Source organism: Crocodylus porosus, unplaced genomic scaffold, assembly GCF_001723895.1.
Source record: "Crocodylus porosus isolate Cpor-Errol unplaced genomic scaffold, CroPor_comp1, whole genome shotgun sequence".
Taxonomy (NCBI): Eukaryota; Metazoa; Chordata; order Crocodylia; family Crocodylidae; genus Crocodylus; species Crocodylus porosus.
In genome coordinates, this window is record NW_017728922.1 from 5450017 (window position 1) to 5452629 (window position 2613).

Consider the following 2613-nt stretch of genomic DNA (forward strand, 5'->3'; position numbering starts at 1 on the left):
TACATCTATCTCTGAGTTGTGAATAATATGTATCAAGGTTATATCAAACAACAAGAATGCACTTGCTGTAGAAAACAATGAATAAATCAAGGCTTCCTGACCAGTGATTTAAATCATGATTTTAATCGTGATTTAAATTGATTTGATTTAAATCAAATCCACCCTGACACAGTGCATTCATTTACATATGCCTTGGTCATAGTACCTGGAAACTCTTGGCAACCTGCATCAAGAAAGGCAGACAGGCTTGAAGCCTGCTCAGAAATAAACTTCCTGTCCTCCTAATGAGAAAACAATCATCCAGTCCATACCCTGGGCAGAAGCACCCGTACCGCTGCCTTGCTGCCCATGCTTATTATAATACAGGATTTAATTCCCGGGTCCCAAGTTCCTTCTCCAAGAAAACAAAATCAGACAGTCTTGGGCACAGGTGGAGTCTGCTGTTCTTCATGGCTGTATCAAATACACACGGACAGGGAAGAAGTGTTTGGGCCATGAAAACAAATCTAATTCGTAGCGTTGGCTAAGCCATGACATCTTTCTTTTTGTTTGTACAGAATTTGTACAAATCCTCCCTCCTACAAGAGCTCAAAGAGGCTTAGAAATTAAACAGACAGGCCTACCAACCATTCGGGAATCCCTTCATTTATCATGAAGTGCACTGTGCAGGAAACACCCACTTCAGGGATAAAAACTGCTTAACGCTCTGCAGCCACATGAACGAGAACTAGCCATTCAAATGGGCACACTGTTTGTTATGTGAATCTCCTCCTCTCTTGTATTCCCGCCTTACCTTTCTATGGCCACTGGAAGATTTTCTTTGCCCGCTAATATGTTTGTATCAATTTTTGATCTAATAGAAGGCTCCTTTTGCCCAGCTATGTCATTTATTTGTGCCCACACAGTGCCTCAGTGCCTGGATCTTTTCCCCTCTGGTGCTGCTAAGCTGCTTCTCGCTTGTCCATGGAGAACAAATGGAGCTCATTCTTTTGTTGTTTCTCTTCATCTGTCTGAGCGGGTGGCCACTATCCTTAGGCATTGAGAAATCAGTGATGGAGGAATACCAGCTTGTGTAAGTCTCCCACAGGCCATGGGCAAGGCATGACACAGCCTTGGCCCCATTTGTTTGGCGCTTCTGCATCCTCCTTGCTGAGTTTGGAATCAGCTCATCTTTCCGGTGAGACGGAGTGACCTCTGCTGGCCAGAGGAGTGCTGTTGTCCAGCCAGGGCCCATACTTGGCCTCTGCACTGAGGGACTTTGAAGAAAGCATTTCTATGGAAGTGGCAGAGTGGTTCTTCTCCCTCCCCACCCACTCTTCTGCCATAGCCACCTACCAGACAGTTCCCCGGCCTGACTATACAGCCATGGTGTCAAGATGCAGGGATGCTATAAATGACAGGCATTTTCACGTATTGTACTGAATCATACAGTAATGGACAATGATCTTGGAGTACAGAAGGGGTCCCAGGAAGATAAGACCACAGTCAGTGGCAAGTCTTACCTGAGAGCAGTGGCCACACGAAACACAATGGGCTGGTGACATGAATATGTATCGCTGCCAAGCACAACAATGTGTAGGACAGAGAATGGGACAGTGGCGCCCCACGGGAGTGTGCACCACCAGCACTAGCGCACCACGGGAGAATGCATTTGGCTGCATGAGGTCTGCTGGTCCCGGGAGAACTTGGATCATCCCTTCCCAAAGCTGCAGCAGACTTTAGCTGGCTGTTTCCACACATCATTCCCCTCACTAGGGCACTCATGAACTTTTACAAAGGAGACTAAACTACCTGACCAACCAAACCCCACGGACTCTCTCCTACCCATTAGTTTCTCAGGTCCGGTGCCTCTTTTTAACAGTACAGTGTCCAGGTTGGTGCCAACTGCTGCTGTCCAGGCATTGGGATTGTTGTCTTCACCCTGCCCCCCACGCGACCAACGGGAATGTGCCAGCCATGGCCGTGGAAATCAGGAGCAACACAGATCCAGCATAAGCTACCTAGGCACACTGGCCACACACCAGCAGAGTGCCTAGGATGCACCTGTTGCACTGGCATCTCTGCAAGGGAGGGGGAAGAAGGCCTTGTGACTGAAAGCTGAGTTGTTTCAGACATCTCTCTCTTTCTTTCTCCTCCCTCCCTAACTTGGGAGCATTTCCTAAATGCCCAGGAAGAGCAAATGCCCTTTACCACCTGGGTCAGAGGAGCCTGGCTGCCCATCAAAGCTGGTGCTCAGGCTCTCCATCCCCTGCCAAGGTGACTTTTGTTAGAGGCTGTGGACTGCCCCCAGCACCTGCCCCCTGGCAGGGCTGGTGGGACCCAGCCGGCAGGGGCCTGCTGCAAAGGGGAGGGTAACAGTGACCCTGGCTGGGGCCACCCTCGGCATCGCCCTCTCCCCCCAGCTTCTGCCGCTCCGCCGCCTGCGCTCGGCGCTGCCGGCGGGGGCTGCTGTCTGCCCGACGGGCCAGCGTTTCCGAGGGCAGGAGGAGGCGTGGGGGGAGATGGCTGCACTCTTATGCTAATGCAGGGAGCTGGACCCGCCTCCCCTGCCCTCGCGGAGCCGGGGCTGGTGCGGAGACGCGGGGGAAGCGAAGGAGGCTACAAAAGCGGGCG